Consider the following 24,515-nt stretch of genomic DNA (forward strand, 5'->3'; position numbering starts at 1 on the left):
ATGGATCTATTCCACTTGCTATTGGAAGGCTTCAGCACTTGAAGATTTTATGCAAAGCAGGGAACAATCTTTCAGGAAAAATACCTCCAACTATTTATGGCTTATCCTCACTTGAGCTTATGTCTCTGTCATGCTACTCTTTAATAGGTATGTCTTTCATTTTATCGGGCAAATTCATATTTTTTCCCAAATCATTTCAAATATTTTTGTTGGTGTTAGTGCGTCTTAGGATAAGTTATATTCAATCTCTTATTCAACTTTGATTTTGTTGGAAAGGGAAGAACACACACACACACACACATATATATATATTGATTATGTTGATTAGGAACGATAAATGAAACTATAAATTATATATAGTTTTAATTTTGTTGTGACACTTCATTACCATGCTTTCAACACAACATAGTCTATTATTAACATCATTTAGTTTTCCCTTCAGGAACAACTATTTTTCATGCTGTAATTAGTTTTTGTCCTTTTCATTAGGGTTCTTGGAGCCAGCGCATAATGCAAGAGATTTATTTTTTAATGGTTTCTAAATTTATATGATTTCTATCTATACACTATATGTTGTCCATGATCATGTCCATAAAGTTAGATTATATTTCTATGATTTTCTATAATCTATACACAAGCACTCATATCAGTGCTTTTTTTTTTTTTTTGGCTAATGTGATCCCACAGGAGATATTCCCAATGAAATTGCCAATCTTACAAATCTTAGAACCATATATTTGGGTCAAAATCAACTCTTTGGCTACATACGAAGAAGCATTGGAAGCTTGATTTCGCTTCAGGAATTAGATCTTGGTTCCAATAATTTACAAGGTATAATTTTTATGCAAATTTTAATTCGCTATAGATCATTTCTTTTTCTTACTTCTTGTCTTTCGCAACTTGAAATTATGAACTGAGATGCTAATATGTTTCGTCAAAATGCTATTACTTATGTAACCCAAAATATGCAAGTCTAGATTAGATGGTTGGATATATGAAAATGTTATATACTTTAAAATATTTAATCTGTATATATATATATATATATATATGTCATTCCATTCTCCTCTTATGGTCTATAAACATCATTAGAATTTCAATTAAGAGGAATAAGCGGGTACGGAACCAACTTTTGATTGGGCTTTATAGAATGATTAGAGTGGCAGTATGGCATATATTGGGCTTTATTTTTGAACAAAAAATAATCTTTGGTATAAAATACCAAAGGAACAAGTTCAAGCTATATCATATGTAGATCTGCCACTTAAATATATCAAGTATATGATGACTGATCTTAAATGCGCAATCAATTTATCCAACTGATAGCTCTTGACTCATAAGAATTTTATAGATGGCACACAAAAAAAAAGACGATTTCTAAATATAACTATATTTTCAAGCTATCTCATTATTTTGTATTTGAATTGGCCCTGAAATTAGAATCAATGGTGGGTGAGAATTTTTTTTAAAGAAAAATATAGATATATACATAAATTGTGTTATTTGAATTTTCATTTTTAATTTTTATTATCGTTATTTTTTAAAGCAATTTGCATTTTATTATTTGAGAGAAATGTTATTAGATAATTGATGGTGGATAATCATATAAAACTTATAAATACCTTGTTGGTGGGTGATGTGTAAGTAGGCCTACCCTCACCCTAGTAAACCCTTGAACCCACCTCATCTAAACTTTTTAAAAACAAATATAAAACTGATATATACAAATGTATAAATATAAAATGTATTAACAACATATTAACTTTACAAAAGTACGTAATTCATATTATAATTATTGTTGGTAATTGTAAACTTGTTTATATATATTATACACTATTTTCACCCATTTTTCATATTATAACTACGTACTGTTAGTGATTGTAAATTTTTTATATGTGTAAGTTCTTATTCAAAAATTTTTTGTGAATTTTTTTAATAAATAATTGTTTTGTGAATTTTGATATATATTGTTAGAAAATTTTCATATCCATTTATTTTTAATTTTATTAATATTACTTAAACCACTCTATAATTTTCAAAACATACACCTTACTTTAATTTTTAACTTTGTAAAAAATAGTTTATCAAACAACTCAAAAATAATTTTTATTAATTAAAAAATGCATCATAATCATTTTATAAATGAGTGCTCATAATAATGTGGTTTTCTCATTACCATATTGCATGAGATATCCCCAAAAGAGTTGGTGCTCTCGCAAACATTAAAATTATATTCCTAAGTAGTAACAAGTTGTCTCGTCAAATGCACAAAAACAATGGTAAAAATAATTTAGAAGGCATACTTTCAACTAATTATAATATGTAACTTTTCGTCAATTTTGTGTTACTTTTGTGGCTTGTTATTGGTGATGCGGTCCATTCCTCTACTATATATAATATAGAACAGAAGCCACGTGATTAAGAAGATTTTTCATATTGTTGATTAACTATTAAAGGATAAATGAGAAAATTACCCACTTGAACTTTAAATTTGATAACACCATAGATCTTGAACTCATTTATTGTGCAAATTGTTTCCTCAACTTTTAAAAATAGTGCAATCCAGCCCTTATCATTAATAAAAATTAATTTTGACTATTAGTTGACATAAAATAATAGAGAATGATACAAAAATTACAAACAAGGACCCAAAAATAATAGAAAATGACTAAAAAAATTTGATCTTTTTAAAATAATTTTAGAGGTCATTTTCTATCATTTTTTAATTGACTAATAGTTAAAGTTAACTTTTATTAATGGCAAGGAGTAGACTAAACTGTTTTTAAAATTTGAAAAAATAATTTACACAATAAATAAGTTCAAGGGTCTATAGTGCTACTAGACCTAAACAATTTGCTCATTTACCCATTATTAAATATATATTCCTCACAAATCTCATCTGGATTTAATCTATTCCTTCAATCTATCGAACATGTCCTCAAACATGTTGAAATGAAAAATTTATAAAATATAAATTTTAGCAGCAAAATCTATTTAGCTATTTCAAAAAAATAAAAGAAAAAATAATTTTTTTTGTGGGTAAATTTGTTGCGTATATCCAAAACACATTTTTTCTGTGTTGTTGATTTTTTGAAGATTTTCCTTTCCAACTTGTTGCCTTTTTATATGGGTATTCGAATTATTAAAGTTCACGCATTTTGTGCATTGATGAAAACAGCATTGCAAAAGTTCACATCCTTGTTCAAATTAATTTCCCTAAGCAAATTTATGTTTCATTATTCTGTAAGTATTATTTTTCAATTATATATCGATGATAATAATTTTTTTAAAAATTTGAGGAAGATAAAATAATTGAATGTTCTTTGTAATCCTCTTTTAGCTAGCTAGTCAATTTTTCACTTCAGAGGATTTATAGAATTCCTTTTTTCATTATGTTAAAACCATGTAAAATTGTTTAAACAATTACTGCTCAATATGTTGCTTATAATTTGCATGTGTTGTTAGGGTTTTGACTAATTGTATCCTTATTTGGGACTTGGTTGTAATTCTTCCAATATCTTACTTTCTTAATATATGGCATCTTTGGCAATTGTTGATAGACTTGTACAAGCTGCCATCTTACAGTCGTAACCTTTGTCCCATTTGTTTACTTGTAGGTTCAAAGTATTATGTTTGCGAAATTTTGGTTTTACATTTAAATGACTATCTAAAAGTAACCATTAATTATTGTTCTTTTAAGTAACGATGGTAAGAACATGTCTAGAGTATACGATTTGTTTTTTTTTTCTTAATTAATGAATAAGAGGAACCAGCAGCTTTGGATCTTACAAGTTGGTGGTCTGTATAGATTGATTAATGTGGCAGTATGTATTGGCATTTATATGAAACATAATCTTTGATGTAAAATACGCAATGAGGAAAAGAGAAGCTCATTCAGGTGCTATATCATCATATATATAAAAATACATGGGCCCACGAGTGGAAATAAGGGTCTACAAGCTAGATTTGGTAAAAATGATTCATCATACATGGACGCTTGTAGGATTAAGCCATCTTTCTTATGTCTGTATCACATACGTGGGAACTCTTCTCAATAGATATATCTGTGAACAATTTGAATTATATATCTCTAAGCGTTAATTTTTTTTTTTGTAGGTGATGTACCATAAGGTATTGGAAAATTGGATATGCTTCAAGAGCTATATCTTGATCATAATAATTTACAACGTAATTTTTCATCAAGTTATGATATTGTAGTTACTATAGCTCTCTCTCTCTCTCTCTCTCTCTCTCTCTCTCTCTAGTTAGTTGTCTTCTCAGTGTTACTACTATGATGAACAACAATACATTTTCTTTTCTTACTTTTCCTTTTGTTTATAAATTTTTGTATGAGTGGAATTTTCTTTTATAACAATTCTTCAAACAAAGAAATAAGTCTTTAGCTTTGGTTGGCGAAAAAAAAAAATGGATTTGCCTTTATGGATTTGCACATTAATTAAAAAATTAGTATTTTAAAGTGCGCATATAGAATATTTTTGGAAAGTAGTTCAAAAATAATACATATTTAAATAGTTTAGTATACATGATTTTCAATTAGTACATGAGATTATTTTTATCAGTGTTTAAATTAATTTTAAAATCTTTATAAATTAGAATTTTAATGTAAAATTAATTTCAAAATTAAATGAAATAATTTTAATTAAATGTTGGCCCGGGAATGCCGCACAAAGTGTAAGGTAATTTGTACTTTTAAAATTTTATGAATTGTGGGGCTTTATATAAATTTTATAATAGTAATATAGAATGGTCTCTATAATTTTCAGATTTAAATATGAAAGTTTTTAACTCTATAAAAAGTGCAATTCAAATCATTAGAATTGGAATTTATGTTTGAATGAATCGTATGGGGAATGGGTATGTCGTGGTAAAATGTTTTATGCATTTGATTAAAAAAAAGAAAAATAAAAATTAGAAAAATAAGCACAACGCGATAGCTAAATTTAAAAGTTTTTGTCGCTCTCTTTTTCTTTTTTAACTTTCTCACCCCAATATCTTCTTAGATACAAACAAAAGAGACATTGTACATTGGGTAGTTGAAGCATAAGCCCATCTGCAAATATAACATTTCATAATCGAGATGCAACTTTCAAATATATATTATATATCAACACTCATAGAATATTGTAAATTTTATTTTGTTGTATTGAAATACATACATATATGTATGTATGTTTGTATGTATGCATAAATGTAGTTTATAACTTTTAAAATTTAGTTGATAATTCTATCATCACGTTTGTAGATCACTTGCTGTTTTTTTTTTCCTTAAAAAAAAAAGATTCTAGTTAACTATAGCCCCATAAATGTTAGTGTCATATCATGTTTAGATTAAGTGTTTTAATGTATATATCATATTTTATAGTTAAATTTTCCTAGTTATCTAACACGATATACTAATGGTAACATAAACTCAAGATTTAAACAAACTATTTCCTCTATTTTTTAATTCACTAAAAGAATAATGAGATATGCTATGTTTTTAATAATAATAATTTCAAGAGATAAAAATTTAAAGAATTTATAATGTTAATATGTGAATAGAAAGTAAAATTTGGATGGACAGATCAGTGACCCTACGTCTTTCTCCTTATTTTTAGATTAACTTCACCTAACCTCTGAAATTTACTAACAAACCTAGTTTTATATCCTTATCCTTTTTAAGCTAATGAAATAAGAAAAGCATCTATGATAAGAATTTGCGGTACATTTCTAATACATCATGATTTTAAATGTTAGGCATAAAGTAGAATTCTTTTATCATGAGTTATTGTGATTTTTGTATTTCCAAGTTACCTTCAATTAAACTAATAACTGTTGTTAGGAAATAATACGTATCATCTTGTCAATTATCCATACAGTTATTATCGTATGTTCAGTTAGAGTAAGTTACAATTGTTAAGTGTAACAAATCAAGTTGATCAAGTAGTTGTTCTCAATGTCATAAAGTTGGTATTATTTTGTCCAATTTCTTTGCTGATTAACATCGGATAGAAAAATTAAAGTTACGCATCAAAAGTTTTTGTTAGGTTTTTCAACCTTTAACATTAGGTTTCCGTCAAAATGCTATTAACTACGGATCAACAAATTTACAAGGCTAGATTAAACCTATCTTCAAAAAACAAAAATTGGATTCCATTTTTATATATAATTTTCAATCTTTTATAATTTTGTTGAGAATTCAACCTATTGCAAAGCTTTTGAATATAAAAGGGGAGAATTTCAGTTTGGTCTCTTGTAAGGGAAGTTTCATTAAATTTCAAAGGACTTTAAGGAAATTAGAAATAAAATATATTTACAAAAAATCCAATTTAGTTAAGGGAAGTTATTTTATTAAAAAAGGATGAGTATTTTAGTATTTTTATTTTAAATTTATTAAAATTTATTGGGTTTCAAATGAGAAATTTAAAATTTAAAATTTCAGTAAAATTAGGTACCATAGACCCAACAAGAATTACCCTAAAAACTTTGAATTCAGGTATTGGTTTTCACTTTCTATGCTTGGCACCAGAGAAAAATGGGAAGAAAATTGCATTATTTTCATGCTTGGCTAAGGACTGGAAAATGGGAGCGAGTGAATATAATATTGAGGTGAAAATAATGTGTGAGACCCTCATGTTTTTCCTCCAAACCTTTTTCTCAAAAAATGGAGAGATTTTAGAAGGAAAACTCCACTTTAAAAATTTTTCCTATGAATTGTTTTCATTTCTTGCACCCTACCTCCCTCTGTTTTCTTATATCTGCTTGTAGTTTAAAATTTTTTTAGATTATTTTATATTTGATCATTTTAGAAATAAAATTTAAAATTAGATAAAATATTTTTCAATTTTATTTTTATTTCATTGGTAATAATAATGAAAAATAAAAAATAATATGTTAAAATATTACTCATATTTTTTGATTTGGTTTTGTAACTCTCATAATTTAAAAATATTAACATTTAAAGTGCATATAAAAAAGATGTACACGCGCGCGGCAAGTGATCAGAGTGAGGGGAAGTAGTGAGTGTGTTGTATTGTGAGTTTACTGGGTGCTCCTGTGGGAAGGGAAAGAGCGTGGCGATGTGACAAGAGAAAGAGAAGCGAGCGAGCGAGCGAGCGAGTGAAAGTGATTTTAGCGAGGAGAAAAAACAATAAATAAAAAGAGTGATAGTGTTCGAGTGCAAAGATTCACGTGAAGGATTGAGAAAAAGTGATAAAGAAAAAAGTTTATATTATCATTTAACTTTATAATGGAAATTTGTTCATTTGAATCCCTTCTTTCTTGTCACAAGTTATTCAAGATTTATATTCTTATTTTTATTCAAGATTTCATCAACGAACTTTTAGCATAGGGTTTTGCGAGTGTCCTGAACTCAATATTCAGTTATTTTTGTCCCTGAATAATTAAAATTTAATGTCTCATTGTCCTATGGTCCATATGCTACTTGTTGATCATTATCTATTTAGGTATACACATTTTGTTGACTTTTTTTTGAGTCATTTGTATCTAAATGAACACATTTTGTGATGTGTCTAGTTAGGTCTTTTAATATTTAAGGAAAAAAATGACCCAAAAAATTGAGTTCAAGACATCAAATGTTAAATAAAGAAGAGTAAAAATAATAACAAAAATATAAACAAACAACAATAAAATTTGAAAAAAATAACAAGTGAATGAAAATAAGAAGGGGCAGTATAATATTAATCAAGTTAATATTATTAACTACAAATTCAAAAATATAATAATAATAAGCACATCATTTTTCTAAAGAAATATTTTAGCTTATCAAGTGGAAGGCAAAACATTTTTATTTGATTATTTTCATATTATAATTATTGTTAGTAATTCTAAATTTTTTTATATATGTAAGTTTTATTCAAAATGTTTTGTGAGTTTTCATATATATATTGTTAGAAACTTTTCATATTATTTATGATTCATAATCACAATAACATAAGAAAAAATGCATTCATAAAATTGTGCTTGTTACTTATTTTTCTTTTATCATAATCTTGTTACACATGAAAACTCATAATAATGGGGTTTTTTAATTATCATGTTGCAGGAAATATTCCTCAAACAATTGGTTATCTCACAAACCTAAAAATTCTATATCTTGCTGCTAACAAGTTGTTTGGCCAAATACCAAGAAATATTGGAAATTTGACAAAACTTCAAGAGCTAGGTCTTGGTGAAAATAACATTAAAGGTACACTTTCAACTAATCAAAATACGTAATTTTTTATTATGTTTGTGTTATTTTTGGGAAAGTTCATTTCAGAGCTATATCATATAAATATATATGTCGCTCCTACTTTAAGTAAGGGTTTGATCTCCAACCTATAGTTTAACGAGTTTATAGAAAAAGGATGATCCCGAAACATTTCTTCCAAATTTTAGAAGTCTTGCTTTCCACCTTCTGGAGTTTTGGTGCTCTTGAAAGCAATACTAGAAACATTTGTTTTTCCTTTTGGTCATTTTCATTATTGGGTTTTCTTTGTCTTACTTTCTACCTTCTGGACTTTTGGTGCTCTTGAAAGCAATATGGAATTACCACTATTTACATTTATATCTTCAGTGTCTCATATCATATTACTTTAGATCCCTTAGCTACATATTCAGATTCATGGATCCACATGCATAAGAATTGTGTTGTTAAATTTGCAGCACTTTGGTGTCCAACAAATATAGAAGTGTTATTCTGTTTACCTCCACTTTTTGGGGAAGAAAACAGGGGTAACTATGTAATATTGTTCTTGATCCCATGAAGATTTGCCCTTCCCGCTCCTTTCATGCTCTTTTCTTGAGTCTCTTCAATAGTTTTTGTTTTAAATAATTTTCTTCATTTATTTCCCACTTGTTTTCATGAAGATTTTTCTTTTAATTCTCTTTATAGAGAAACGAGAGCTACTGAACCAATAGATTATTGGTTATTTGCTTTTGTTCTTTTGAGCAACTCCCTTTTCATTTTCCACATCATCCCTTTTTTTTTTTTAAATATTGCTAGGACTTCTCTTTCCTTCATTGCTTGTTTAGAGTGCTAAGTTTTGGGGGGAAGTCAAAGAAAAAGAATTGTGTGATGATGTTGAATATATAAATCTTTTTTATAAACTTTGTCTGAAGTGGAAATTTTTTGTTGATTTATATAATCTTTTTCTTTGCTACAAACATCATTATAATTTTAACTTGGACTCCTGAAAATAAGTCTAAGCCTATGCCCTACAATGCAAGTTAATTCTTTAACTTGTTCACAAAATTTATAATTCTGATTCGTTTTATGGTAAATATAAATTTAAATAGGTGAATTTGTTGAAAGTTATATTTCACATAAATATTATATAGACCCTCATTAAAATTTCATATTGGAGAGACAATATTCGAAATGTGTTCATATAAATAGATATTAATGTTGAAGCCTGTCAAAGTCACTGTTTTGAGAAATTCCATTAATCTAAAATTCAAAATGTGAATTCATCCAAGAAAATTTAATATGCGAATTTCAATGCTTATTTTGGTTGACAATGAAGGATTTCTGTATACCAAAAGCCAATAATCAAAATTTAAAAATATGAGCGACATACATGTTTTGTCTATGAAATTAGTCCCAAACTGCCATCGTGTTAGTAAAATTCTTTTGGTCTTTTCATAACAAAGAATTTATTCCAGTCTAATAGCCTCTAGTTGTCAATTGCCAGCACTGCATGGACCAAAAGTCATTATGTTATAATTTTATTTAAGACTTGGGGTTCAAGAGTGTTCTTCATAACGTTTTCTCTTTTAATTTTACAACTTTCTTTCATAAAAATTTTTTAATTAAAATATTAATTTGATTATGAGCAAACCCCAATATTGGGGGCAAACTTATATACAAGAGAGTCAACAAATTGGCTTCATACTTCATGTGTAGTATCCTAGGTCAAAAATTGAGGAAGAATAACTTATTAATTATTTTAAAAGTTATCGTACGTTTTTCTTTCCTCTTTTTTTTTTGAATTTCAAGAGTTATATTTTGATCTATAACAATACATTTGATGGGTCTTTTCTATATAACATTGCAGGAGATATTCCCAAAGAGATTGGTAATCTTAAAAGTCTGGAAATTTTATATTTAGGAGGCAATAAGTTTTCTGCCCAAATACCGTCAACCATCTTTAATATATCTGAGCTGCAAAATATTGATTTAAGTTGGAATAATTTGTTAGGAGGCATTCCTTCTGATATATGTAATGGACTTCCAAATTTACAAATCTTGACCCTTCAAGTCAACAAATTATTTGGAGCAATACCATCTGATTGGAGACAATGCAACAAGCTTGAAAAGTTAGCATTAGATGAAAACTTATTCACAGGTATGTACTACTCCCCACGTCAAATCTCTAAATTCAATCTATCAAATATCTTTTGATTGCAGTTTTGTGCATTTGACATTCACATTGATCAAAACAATAAAACAAATTTGACTTCGTTATATCTTATTTTCATTTAAATGAAAATCTACTTTGACAAATTAATTTATATTTATAAAAATAAACAAAATTTCAAGAGCCAGTATCAAACATGTTTTGGAAAAAAATATAAAGTAAAATAAAAATTTGATATTATTTTTATTAAATATAAAATTAATTTATATAATTTTTAAATTCTGCTTTTCTAAAGGACTTGCATTAGTTCGCAGCAAACTTCCCGTTTCCATCTTCCACCCTCGTATATATGGCAAACATATTACATAACCTTGTATATATAAACCTAAAGTTTAAAACACAATGTCTATAAACATACTAAAAGACACTATCTGATTGTACCCGTTGTATATGTGAACCTCAATGACATATTTGGATCAAAATAGTTTTCTATATATCTAATTTTATGTTCAATTTTTTATTTTCATTTTATAAGAATATTTTGATTTGTTAAATTGAAATCCCTTGAGGTATCCTTACATAAATTTGTTATTAATATTGGAGACAAATGTATTGCCTTTTTTATTATCATTTCCATTTGTTCTTTTACCATATTGTTGGAGATATCGTAAAGAAATTGTGTAGATCATGAAAATTTGAAAATCATGATGCCATATAAATTGTTCTAGAGAGAGATCATGTTATGATCTCATCATTTCTTTGCTTCTAGAAGTTCTGTGCATTGTCTCCTTAGAAAAACCTTTGTGTCTTACTGTCACTAGAAATACATAGACACGCACACACTGGGCCTAGAATAATATGCTATTAGACTTGCGCCAAGACATAAGCCCAACGTAATTTTTTTTGTTCTAGAATAATTTCTTTAATTTACTTAAAAATGGTAAAACCAGAATCTTTGGATTTTTAACAAAATTAACAATGTAATAACAATATTTTGGTAAAACTAAAAGTGCCAATCTTCTTTCAGGCCATATACCAAAAAGTATCGGAAACTTGATTGTGCTTCAATTTTTACATCTTCAAAACAATAACATGGAAGGTATCAATCCATTAACAAATCCTAGCATTGTTATGTTTTAGTTATTTGATGCTAAACTACAAGAAATATTCCTAATAAAAATGGTGATCTTACAAACTTAAACTTCATAGATATGTTTCAACAATTTAATAAATTATAGGGATAATGAAACTTTTAGTCCTTCAAGCTTGGCCCAGTTTTTGATTTGATCCCTCAAGTTTAATTTTTATTGATTGGATTCCTTTTGTTTTCTTAAATTATCATGTGAGTTCTTTAAGTTTTAAAACATAAATTAACTTTCAAAATGATCTAATGTGTAAAGTATATTGATGACTTGATATGCATATGTAGCTAAATAAGAACAAATTAACCCTTAAATAAGTTTAATTTTTTTATCATTATAATTCCGTTCATTTTATTTTGTTCTCCTCTTTTTAAAAATTCTAGGATCTGTTTTTTTAACTAAATAATTACACTTTCTTTATTAATTTATATAACTGCCATCAATATTCTATTATCTATGTCATCCAATTCTGATAGTATTACCTCTTTCCATAAAATAAGGACCAAATCAGTAATTGGGTTAAATTTATAGGACTAACTTGAGAAAAATTAAATTTGAGGGACAAAATTGATAATGGAGACAAACTTGAGAGACTAAAAGTTACATTATTCCTAAATTATATATAATTGCCACAATCAATTTTTCAAGTTTACAATTTTTTGGGAAAAATCAGAAACAACATCAATTACAATAAGTTTCCTGAATTTTAAACATTAAAAATGTGAAGTATATGTACATTTGAGACATCAAAAACTTGATTATATCTAATTTTTTATATGTAGATTAAAAGTCTCAACTTTTTCAATGGTATGTATAAATAAAAATTCTTTATCTTTTATTTTTTTAATAAATTTAATTTTATTGATAAAAATAGGGTTAAAGACCTAATTTATCCCTAATTTTTTTTAGGAGTATTGGGCACCCTATAGTAAAGGGTGGGGTATCCCCGTAAACAACTATTTTAGGGGTAATATTTTATGGAGGTACAATATTGCTATTTAAAAAAATTGTTTAGGGGGTATTGCAACATCCTATTTTAGGAACCATTATTTGGCAACGGAATCTATCTTACGTTCCATTAGCAGCAATTAGAGACAAGGACTTACAAACTCAAGCTCAATCTTGGTTTGCTTTAACGGAGTATTACTAGAATTTTGGACTAATTTCAAAATTCACAACTTATTATACAAAATTCATCGATTGAGATCATTCTTGTCTCCTTTTAGAGCTACATAAGTCCTCTATATGGGGAAAATTCTAAACTGGACTTTGACTGAGCCATTTAATATGGTTATCTTGTTTAATTAAATTGTTCCGTTTTTCCTTTAGCAACATTCCAAAGTTCTTAACTTAACTTTGAAAATTAATATCTTACGTTATGGAGATCCAATTAACATGATCAAAGGTTTCATTGAATGCTCAAGAAGTTCTCCATTGGAAAATTATGAGACAGGACATTTGTTGGCCCAAAGGATATAGTTTAATAAACAAATACAACTTTGTATGAAAGTATTTTCTCTGGCTACAGATTCCCTTCTCTGTCTTGTAAAATTTATTACTTCAATTCTAGAACACCAATTCACGTAATCTCGGGCTTGCTGGAAATATTAGAATGTTCTCTATAAGAAAAAAAATATCAAACGTGAGTTTACTTTTCCCCATTGATAAAGTTTAATTAATCTTTTATACTGCTAGCTACATGTCTTACTAGATCCAACTTTTATGATCTAACTTGTAAACCTTCTAGCTCATGTTATAGGAAGCTAAATGACATGATTCTAGACATGTTTCAAATCTTAACTTGTCTATTCCTTGTATAAGATTAGGATTTTATCATGCATTCAGCATACGAAATCAAGCCAGTTGCAGAAGGAACACATATTTGTATGTTACTAATACACATTAGCATGATGAGTCCAAAAGCTGGGTACAAAGCATTCTTGAGAGTCTTCAACACATAGCCAACAAGTCTAGACACTCATATCATATAGAGAAAATCTTAGTTACTTAATTATACAGACCCGAACTCAAGAAAATTAATTTACAACTTCATTTACAAAATATCAAACAAGGCACAAATAACATCCATTCTCTTTGTTTCATTTCTTTGCCTTTTCCCTTGCTTGAGATTGATCTATATGTCATTGTAGCGGGGTTGGGATTTTGCAATCTCAGTAGCAAGACAAGTATTTTCCCGTAGGAACACAAACCATTTCAAAGGCATATATTTCAAACTTCACAAATTATACTGACTACGTGCACTATATTTTATGCTTTCCCATGACATCTATAATTTTAATCTAACTTACACATAATTATGGCACTACATCTCCAGTAATAAAAGTCATATTGTCATAGCAGAGCAACAATCATCAGTCACATTGGCCATAAAAAATGATTAATGTACTAAAGTAAAAATCAATGTCGATTACCTGATTTCATCTCCTTCTTCTTTTTTAAAGCGTTTGCAAATATAATGCTCACCAAATGCCTTCCTATCCTAAAATAATCCTCCTGTCCTAGCTTTTGCTTGCTCTTGAGGTCTTTTGTTGTTTCCTTCTTTTCCAAACTTTAAGATGTTTTGGCTAAAAAGATAGTTTAGGTGAAGAATATAGCAAGGTTTATCTTAGTTCCTCCGTTCACTTCCTTAACGTCATTATTTGGAAAAAAATTATATCATGCACGTCTCACATCTCTCTTCTGGATTGGCTTCGTCCAGAGCAATATGAGTAGGGAAACCTTCGATTTGGAGAGGTATTTATAGTGAAAGCGGAGAGTGGATGGTGAGACAATCAAACAACTGATATGATGACACATTTACACCACTAATCCTGATCAAATTGTGCTTTTTTCTTTTTCGGTGGCTGCCACTAATGTCATTTTAAAGCCTTGTGAATCTCATTGTTTAACACGTAATCATCCCTATCCATTTAGTTGTTCAGTGGATGAAAGTGGCACAAAATAAACCCATTTTAACATTTGTGAATTTATCTTGTCAAATAACTTCAATCTTTGTAACAAACCCATTTTCTATTCATTTATTCTTTCTCTCTTTTTTCTTTCTTTCTTTTTTCGTCTTTCTATGCCATATGTACTCCTTGAACCATCGTAAATCTGGTTGGCTACCACATAACACATTGCTCTACTAATTAAGTGCATGACTTAAATATACATACTTTTTTACTATTAATTTAGTTGATAATTTTACACATAATTTCCCACTAATTCTTATCTTAAAATATCCTTAATTTATCTTTTGAAATAAGGGGAAAATATATCTCTTTAATCTTATCTCATCCTAGGTTAATTCTTTTTTTTTCTTCATATAAATACATGGTAAATTTTAATTATATGATGAAGTAACCCAATTAAACTCAAATAAATATTAATAAACTTGACATCATTAATTTTTCACTTTTCTTCTTAAAATATTATATCGATGCCTTAAGAATATAACTTGGACTAATTTATTATGATCAGGGTTCTCCCTATTTCATTCAATCACTTAGGGTGTCACTTGGTTAAAACCAATAATTTTTGCAATTTAGTCCTCATTAGCTTTGACTTTCTTTTCCTCAATTTTCTTTTATCTTAGGAATCACTCAAATTTACTAAGCATTTCTATATCCCAATTTACTATATTTATAATTCAATGAATTATATATATATATATATATATATGACTAGACGCAGGTAGAGTACATCTATGATCAATCTTTTTTCTCCCAGCTAATTAGAAAAATAACATATTTACTAATCAAAACATCTTGCCGGCACCTACAAGCACTCAGGTCTAAATTTTAGGATGTTACATGTATTGCCCTACCCTTCGCGAGTAAATTAGGTTTTTAACCCTAAAAAAAATATGTCCATCTTGTTAATGTATATGAACATACTACTAAAATCCAGATGTACAACTTGATTGAGAGACATTCAAAGGAGTATCAACAATGATGCATCTCATTAGTTAGGTATTTGTCTTATTTACTATTTTTAGTATTCACTTCAAATAGCTTCACTAAAACTAATCTTTCAAATGCAAGTTTAACACCATTGGAAATTGACAGTCTTTGTAAGCTTGAGATGTTACAATTGTCATATAACAAGTTGAATGGATCTATACCATTGAACATTTTTAACATTTCAACTTTGGAATTGTTAGATCTTGAAAGCAATTTTATGTCTAGCACTCTTCCATCAAATTTTGGGAATCTTACTAGTTTCTTTGGACTATCCTTAGGAGAAAACATCACAGGATCAATTCCAAAAGCAATTGGTAGCTTATTGGATCTTCAATATTTGAATCTTAAGTGAAATGAGCTACATGGCCCAATCATTGATGAGATCTATGAAATCACAAACCTTGCCCACTTATCTTTAAGTAGAAACAAGTTTTTTGGAAGAATGCCACCTTGTTTAGCAAATGTTACCTCTCTAAGAGACCTTTGCTTGGACTCTAATATGTTAATTTCAGGAATACCCCATTCCTTTTGGAATTTGAAGGATATATTGAGAGTGAACTTATCTTCCAATAAGTTAGTTGGAAATGTATCATTGAAGATTGGAGACTTAAATGCTCTTGTATTACTAGATTTGTTAAGAAATCATATTTCCAATATTATTCCAACAACATTAGGTGGCTTGAAGAATTTGCAAGATCTCTCCTTAGCAGATAACAATTTCTAAGGAAATATTCCTGAATCATTTGGAAATATATTGAGCTTAGTAACATTAGACCTTTCTAAGAATAATTTGTCCGGGGAGATTCCTAAATCTCTATAGTTACTTATTGATCTTAAGTATGTCAATCTCTCCTATAACAAGCTCCAAGGAGAGATTCCAAGTGAGGAGTTTTTAAAAATTTGACTCCTAAATCTTTTATGATGAATCAAGCTCTTTGTGGAAAGCCACAACTCCAAGTTCCTCCTTGCAAAATAGAAACAAGAAAAAGATCAAAGACAAAATAGTTTTTATTGAAATTCATATTACCCATCGTTGTGTCAATAATTTTGGTTGTCTTAGGCATTATCTTTTTAAGACATAAATGATGACAAAATTCAAAGGGCCTAGTTGAAAGGGATTTATCAACTTTTGGAGTTCTAAGAAGGATTTCTTATTTTGAAATCCAAGAAGTAACCAAGGGATTTGATGAGAGTAACATACTTGGAAGGGGCAGTTATGGCTCTATGTCAAAGGAAAGCTTTCTAATGGAATGATCGTTGCAGTTAAAATCTTTAATTTTGATTCCTAGGTAATGTTAAGAAGCTTTGAAAAAGAATGCGACATATTGCGTAATGTGTGCCATCGCAATTTGGTGAAGCTTATAAGTTGTTATTCCAATGTTGATTTCAAAATTTTGGTAATAGAGTTCATGCCCAATGGGAGCCTTGAAAAATGGTTATATTCTCACAACTATTTTTTAGGTTTGCTTCAAAGGTTGAATATAAAGATAAATGTAGCAACTGTTTTGGAATATCTCCATCATGGCTTGTTAGCACCAATTATTCATTGCGATTTGAAGCCAAGCAACATTTTATTGGATGATGAAATGGTTGCTCAGGTGAGTGACTTTGGAATTTCTAAACTTTTAGATAAAGGGGAATCTAAGATATATATGGAGACAATACCTATAATAGGCTATATTGCACCTGGTAATAATTCTTGATATAGTGTTTTACTTTTTTTTCCTTCTTTTACATTCTAACAATACATATCTTAACATATTATATTCATAGAAAAGCTTATTACACACATATCACTACTCATTATTCAAATTAGCAATATATTATAAAACTAATGCCTGACAAATTAATTAATATTTAGTATAAATACTACATGACTTCTTAAAACACATTAATGTTATTGATTTTATTCAATTATATATTAAATATGTGGTTTAATTGATGAACAACAACTTATCAAAGTTATCTATGCCTAAAACATAGTCCCTTAATTCTTCTAGTGAGAGAAATGTTCTTAGATATTTCTTCCTAATTTTTCCATGAAATAGTCTCTTGTAGGTTTGTACAATAACTTAGTGATCTGCTATAACCCAATCTAACTTGACAAGACCTAGACCAACCCCGTTTAGGAAAAAATGAGCCTAACAATGAACTTAGATAGACCATACCGGGTTGGCTTATCAAGTCAAACTAGGTTTTAGACTAACCACAAGAACCATTTAGTCTAGCCCAGCCAAGTGTTTAATTTTATTTTATTTTTAATCTTGATGATGCAATTTTGTTTGCCCTTGAATAACTTCCAGAGATCCAAACCCTTCAACCATACTCTTATTCATAGTTGCAATCACTCTCTTCATGACTGCTCTCATTGCAGTTTTCTCCTTTTCTTCATCTTAGTTCATCCATCCCTATCAACGTTCCTCTATCAATTAATCAAATCATTATCTTGAGATTTCAAAAACTCTTGATCTACATTCATCGGCTTCTTCATAGCTTTCACTCAAAGCGTTCATCTTTGGTCTTCATCAGTAAATATGGGTTTCATGGCTTTTCTTCTTCCCCCTTTCTATTCTAAAATTTATTATTCTTGCAGGATTTGTTAAAGTACGCTTTGATTTTTCTCATAAATCATAATGTTGAATATTGTTGATTTGTTGCAAATATTTTTCTTGTATCTCTTCATATTACTACATGCTCTTCTTTATCTTCTTGAATGTCATTTAGCATCTACATAAAAAAAATATAATTTGGTAGACTAATCTTCAACTTGAGAGACTGAGCTTAGTTTGGTCCACTAACAGGTTTATCCCACACTGGACTTGACCTTGGACTAGTAAGTACAACCATAATGATTTCAAACTAGACCTCAAGTTGAGGCTAAATGTAACATCCTAAAATTTTAAGACTCAAATTTATTTAAAAAATAATAAAATATTTATAATTAAATTAAATTAATTTTACTAATCAAAAGTTTGGTTTTATTTTATTTTTAACTATGAAAAAAATTACCAAAGTTGACCTAGGCTTTTGTGCTATAATTAAGAACTGTTAGGCTCTTCCTTGTAATTTTCCCCAAAGTGTTTGCATCAGCGTTTTAAGAGCCATTTCACACAGAAATGAAACAAAGAAAGCAACAAAACAAAGAGAAAGAAAACGAGAGAGTGAGAGGAAGAAGAGAGGAGGAAAAGAGGGAGTTATGTTTGGATCTAGGAGGCTTTACGACCATTGGGAGCTCAGCTACATGATAGGTAGACTTCCTACTTCAATTCTCTACCTTCTCTCTTGATTTTCTTCAATTTTGTAAGAGAAAATTTCTAGACTTTGATCCCAAAGGCTTTGTTCTTATAACCTTTAGTTTCTTTGGGTCCTTGAAGATTGTTTTGAGTTTTTATATGGTGCTCTAATGTTTTACATAGGCAATTGGATGAAAAATGGAGTTTTGGGGCAATAATCAAACCCCAAGAGATTGGATTTTGCTCCTCAATGGTTTAAGCCTATTGATTTAGTTACAATTATGCTATTTGAATCCAATAAGATTTAAATTAAGCTTTGGTTTTCATTATAAGGGCTGATGGTGAAAGTTGGTGACACTAAGTGAAGGTTTTTAATTGATTAAAAATTATATGAATTGAAAATTGACCTAGTAGTGGCTAATAAATGGTTTTGGTGGTTAAGTGGTATTATACGAATGGTTGGTTTAATGTATGGACTATTGAGATGGATTATGGCTCATTGACCTAAGTTGTGTGGTATGAGTTATAGTCTTCATTAATGTTATTTTCCATAAAAAGTGATATGAATCACTTATATGTTATAGGAAACTGTTGGTGGAACTTATTGAGAAGTTAAGGAACAAGCCAAGTCCTATTTTATACAGGAGAAACCCTTTTGGTACCAAAAGGTAGGTTGAGGTAACAAGAAAATTTATATTTCTCATTACTTTGTTTAGCTATTTTTGAAAAAATATTACTAGCTATCATGCATTACATGTTTTAAAAGATTAAATGTGCTTTATAAAGGGTTATAGGGTACCACTTTGATTATAGTGCAAATATGTTTTCTATTTGTTTAACAATAATATTTTTATAAAAATGAAATTGTTTGCATGTATTGTAATCATAAAGAATAGAAGTTGCACTTAAAGAAGTGTAATTAAGTTAGGTACCTTAGATAGGCTAAGGAACTATTTAAGGGAGATTTATAAATGTTATACTACCTTAGAGTGTTGAAGTGGTCAATAGTCAGGAAAGGTAGATAAGAGTAAAAGCATGATCTCAGTAGGACTTCACCAATGAGAAGGTGTGGACTTGTGATATTCTATGGCACATTGCTAGTACTCAGTGTTGCCTTACGTATTGTGGGCTCATTATACTAAAGTGGTCAATGTATTGAGTGTTTGACACCTCTCAGTAAGAGAGGGAATTCGACATCTAAAGTGTGAGGTTGAGTGCCTAGGCCAAGGTAACCCTCACATGGAAAGTAAGTCAAGCTGGCTCTAGGAGGGAGTTAGTTTTGACTGCTCAGGATTTATGTCGAAGGGGCATAGACGGTTCGGTGGATTAGATCATGCCTTAGATTATGTTTTGTGCTTGTAGAGGTACAAGTAGGTATAAGGTTTGCTTGTGAGTTAAAGAGTGCCAGAGGCATTTTGTTAGTCAGGAAAGGCCATACGGCCTATGTCATGCATTCATGTATTTTAAATAGCTAAATTATATACTATGTTGAATTTATTATTCATTTATTCAATTATGGCTTATTTTGTAATAATAAGTGTAGATTTCTCTGCTACTAAGACTATAGTTGTCTCACCCCTTTTTTTTAATATTTTCAAGTCCAGGCGAAGGAACTAATGGTAGACGAGGAATGGAGTAAAGCTAGGGGTTGTTTGTCGATTGTAAAGAACTACAACCCCTTTCTTTTGAGTAAATCTATTGTAATGTATTTAGAATTAGGGTGCCAGTAGGATGTGATTATATAAATATGTGTGTGAATATTTGTGAATAGTATGGCTTGTGTATGAATTTTTGTTTGCTTGTAGACTTGTAGCTAGGAAACTTGGTTATGGTGTGTGGTTTTAATGGATTTATTTGGTAGACCAAGTTTACACTACAAGCAAATATTTATTTTGGTATATATGTGATTCTACAAGTAAATGCAAAATGGTTGCATATAGTGTGCTATGGGCAAGTAGACACCTTGAATAGAGAGAGTGGGTGTATGAGCCTCATAGGAATCTCTAAGCCAAGTGAAAATATTTAACACATGTATTTATATGAGTATATGGTGTTTAAATTAATTTTTTGTCACTCTTGTGTGATTTGTGAATATTGGGGGCTTAGGTTTCATTTTGGGAAATGGCACTCGGGTGGTCAAATTTTGGTATGAGGGGTTTTTCTATCATTTAAAGGTTTTATCAGGTGTTTTTAGTCCTATTTGATGTGTCTAAAGTGTTCCCATAGGTTTGTGACCAATATAATGAGATTTGGATAATTTTGAAAATGATTTTTACTAAAAAGCTGCACTTTTACATCCAGCTATTCAAATTTTAATCTGACTGTTAGATTTTCCTAAGATTTGGGTCACAAGTAAAAAATTTTATAATCTTCATGTGAGCTTTAGAATCACCTCAATCAGACATCATATGGAGAAATGATGCACTTTGAAAGTTGGTCCAGAGGTACTATCATGACAGCTATTTAATGCTGTTATGACAACAAAGTTAATAAATTTGCAACATGCATGAATTTTGATCCAACTATTGGATCTTTTTAAAATTTGGTAAATTTGTAGTACCCTTTGAATGTGACATGTGGGCCCTAGAATCAATCTGATTGGAGGTTAGATAATGAAATGGTGCACTTTGAAATTTGGTCTGAATATGCTGTCATGACAGCAAAAATGACAAACTTGTAACGTGTTCAATTTTTAATTCGACCGTTAGATCTTTTTTAAATTTAGTGCACAACTAGTAATCATTAAGAATGATGTGTGAGTTTTAAACCTACTTTTATCAGAGGCTGAATGATGGAACAGTGCCTACCGAAAGTTGGCTCAGGAGGGCTGTCATGACAATAATTTAATGATGTCATGACAGCATCTTTTTACCTTGCTTTTGCCTAGCTTGCTTCTGTACACTATAGGTAGAACCTATAAATTTTTCTAATGGTTTTAAATGTTTATTTTGTGATCGTATATTTGTTTAGTGATTGAAATGATTTGTTTTCTAAGTTGGTTTTAGAATCAACTCCTTAACCACACTTAATTTATTTGAATTGTGTGATTTTTGGATAATACTCGGGGCAAATGTTACACTAAACCTAGTCCAACCCAATATTTGTGTAGCACTAGTCTGTTGTATTCAAATAGAAAATGAAAGAGCTATTTTATTAATTTTGCAATCATTGAACTTAGTTTAGTTTGGTCCTTTTATATGTATATGAAATTCTTAAACTAATTAATGTTAAAACATTAAGATGAATATGTATTTTGAAATATGTGTACAGCGTATGCACGCATGTATGCCTAGATAAGGGGTTGCATGTGTATGTCTTTGTTTCTTCTACATAAAAATTCTTTTGTATATGATCATAAAATTTTCCTATCAATCTTTAGGTGTAACAAAAATATACATTTAAAAATTGAAAGACTACTACTAGGCAGCATAGCATAACTTATTTTTCAATTCTCTATTATCTATTTTTTCTAATTGATTACATGAATAGTCTTATTTAGTTATTACTGATACTTTATTAATTGAATTCAATTAAATGTAGAGTATAGATCTTCTAGAGTTGTTTCAATGAAAGTAGATGTGTATAGCTATGGAATCATGTTATTAGAGGTGTTCACAAGAAAAAGGCCCATCGAAGATATATTTATCTCAGGATTGAGCTTGATAAGTTGGGTAAGTAAGTTAATACCACATGCAATAATTCAAGCCATGGATTCAAATTTATTGCAAGGAGATGAACATCATATAAATAATGTATTGGCATCTACATTCTCTATTCTTGAATTGGCTTTGAATTGTTGCACTAATCTTCCAAGCTATGTTTATGTATAGGCAGTACTATCATATTTAAACCAGCATTAAAATTCTTGCAATTTGTGTGATTAATTGTTCTCTATTTTTTTTATTATCTATTTTCAGAATATATTGGACTCATCATTATTTATTATGTTTGTGCATTTATTTTTGCTCTAAGCATTAAAAGATGTACTTTAGAGTACATAGATGGGATTCATGCCTAGTTAAAGAATATATTAAGCTAGCTAGCAATAATACTCTATTAGTGAAATTTATATATTAATTCATCAAATATATTTATAAAGCATGTAAAAGAATCTTGAGCGCATTGCACATGATGTGTCTGGTAGTTATACATCCAATATGTTCAAGAGTAGTACTTATGGAAGCAACCTATTTCCCTATCTCTTCATTAGCACAATCGCATTGCAATTGTCTATTAACTTCTTTAGCTAGCTTTGCTTACTCTAATTGTTTCACATTCAATCTCAGCTTTCTCTCATTTTGTTTGCCTATATTATGCTTGAATCTATTCATTAGTTGTAGTTTTATTAGCTCTTAGTTCCTAGCTCTCAGGTACCTTGTCAAATATAATGATACAAAAATGAGAATCATTTCACAAAATTGCAAATTTTAACACCATAGTCAAAAGCTAAAACCCTTAAATCCTCTTGCCAACTCATGCTTAAAGTAAGCCATTTGGGATTTTATTTGTGTTCAGCTAATGCTAAGCTAACGTTTTCTTTTGTTCATCATATATAATCCTTTGTGTGTCCTGCCATGTAATAATTTGTGAAACAATTGGTATGTCATAAGGAAAAACACATGTATGACATGTTTATGACACTTAAGAAGTCACATATTAGAGATTGAGATGAAGTTTCATTAATAGGGATTAGATAATATGCAACGTCTCTAAGTCAAAGGTAACCCAAATCAACTAAGTTGTCCTTCACACAATATTTAATTGCATATATAAAAAATACATCCTATAAGACATATGGTTCTATCTAACTTTCTCACAACAAAAGCAAACCAAGGTCATACATACAGAGAAAATTAAAAGCAAAAGAATTTTATAATATTTCCATGTGAAGTAGAAACCTTAGAAACATTGCCCACATGAATATGTAACTTAATCATTGGTTTATTTAAATAACTAATTGCCTTGGTGATAGAACACATTTGTTACTCACTTTTATTTGTCAATTAGGACCATTTTATTAATGATTTATCACCTTCAAGTGCACACATTGCATTAGATTTGGAACTTTGCCTAAGTTTCTAGGTTCAGTGCACTAGGCGCATTTTGGTCCAAAAAATGGACTTTTGAGAAAATGTACAAGAAAAATTGACAAAGTGCATTTTATGTCCAGTTGATGAATGGTAAAATTATATTTTTAAAATTCATTTTAGTTTGGGAGTAATTAAATAAAAAAGTCAACACTTTCTTAAGTGTCTTAGTTTGTCCTAGTTTTTGATTTGCCTTTGTGTGGAAATTTTTATATAATTTTGTGCAGCCTGAAACTTGGTTAATTTAATAAATTCTCCCTTCTAATTATGAATTTAATTCTGGACATGAATTAGATTTTATTATATCATATGCTATTTAATTGAATTATGTGATTTATGTGACATAGGTGGCATGTGACTTGTGCATCAATTGGGCAATGAGGTCAACACTCCTTGAGGTCAATGGCTGATGGTTTGCACGTGAATTATGATTATTTTGAGGGATTAAATCAGCTAAAATGATGTGGATGACACATGGAAAATTAGGCACACATTGAATCATCTACAAACCAATAGGAAGTTGCCACCTTGCAAGTGTGACAAGGCTCCCATTTACATTTTAATTTCTTTTTCCTTATTTTAATTAAGCTTCAGCTGATGGGAGACACCAAGGAGCACGCCATTTTAAGCCCCAAATGGGATCCAACACATATCTCATTCATCTTCCACATTCTCTCTCTCTTGTTCATAGTGTTCTTCATTTTCTCTCTTTTGTTCTTCATTTTCCAGC

The sequence above is a fragment of the Prosopis cineraria genome, unplaced genomic scaffold (genome assembly GCF_029017545.1).
Source record: "Prosopis cineraria cultivar Desert tree isolate PC_DT_omini unplaced genomic scaffold, ASM2901754v1 PC6, whole genome shotgun sequence".
Taxonomy (NCBI): domain Eukaryota; kingdom Viridiplantae; phylum Streptophyta; class Magnoliopsida; order Fabales; family Fabaceae; genus Prosopis; species Prosopis cineraria.